This window comes from Orycteropus afer, unplaced genomic scaffold, assembly GCF_000298275.1.
Source record: "Orycteropus afer afer isolate SDZICR_OR568_19922 unplaced genomic scaffold, OryAfe1.0 scaffold00159, whole genome shotgun sequence".
Lineage (NCBI taxonomy): Eukaryota > Metazoa > Chordata > Mammalia > Tubulidentata > Orycteropodidae > Orycteropus > Orycteropus afer.
In genome coordinates, this window is record NW_006921746.1 from 3,204,839 (window position 1) to 3,205,951 (window position 1,113).

Below are 1,113 nucleotides of genomic sequence, written 5' to 3' on the forward strand. Positions count from 1 at the left end.
ATCCAGAAGGAAGGAAAACATATGGGCTTAATAAACACAAAACCAAGTATAAAGAAGAAAAGGGAGAAAGCATTAACCAACAAACTGAACTCAGCACAGAAATATACATGGACCAAGGAATCACCAACAACATGACAAAAAAACACAATAGAATGACACCAATCAACTCATACCTATCACTAATTACACTCAATGTGAATGGACTAAATGCACCTATCAAGAGAAAGAGAGTGGCAGACTGGATAAGAAAAGAAGACTCATCAATATGCTGCCTGCAAGAGACACACCTTAGACACAAAGATAAAAACAAATTAAGAGTTAAGGGATGGAAAAAAATATACCAAGCCAATGGAAAACAAAACAGGGCAGGGGTAGCAATTATGATTTCTGATAAAATAGACATTAAGGTGAAAAACATCTTAAGAGATAAGGATAGGCATTATAGGATGCTGATAGGGTCAATAGACAAAGAAGATGTTACAATAATAAATATTAATGCACCCAATGAACGTGATCCAAAATATGTGAAGCAAATATTAACTGAATTAAGAGGAATGATAGACAACTTTACATTAGTAGTAGGAGACTTTAACACACCACTTTCAAGGAGAAACAGGTCAATGGGAAAAAAACTCAACAAAGATATAGAAGAACTCAACAAAACAATCAACCAACTGGAACTCATAGACATATATAGAGAACTTCACCCAACAAAAACACAATTCACATTCTTTTCCAGTGCACATGGATCCTTCTTCGGAATAGACCATATGCTAGGACATAAAACAAGCCTCAATAAATTCAAAAGCACTGAAATACTGCAAAGCCTCTTCTCTGACCACAATGCTATAAAACTAGAAATTAATAATAGGAAAAGCAAGGTAAAAACATCAAACAAATGGAAGCTGAACAACTCTCTGCTTAAAACTATTAGGTTACAAAACAGATAAAAATTGAAATAAAAAAAAAATTCCTAGAAACTAATGAGAATGAAGATACATCCTACCAAAACCTATCGGACACAGCAAAAGCAGTACTCAGAGGACAGTTTATAGCAATAAATGCATACATCAAAAAAGAGGAAAGAAACAAAATCAATACTCTAACTTATCA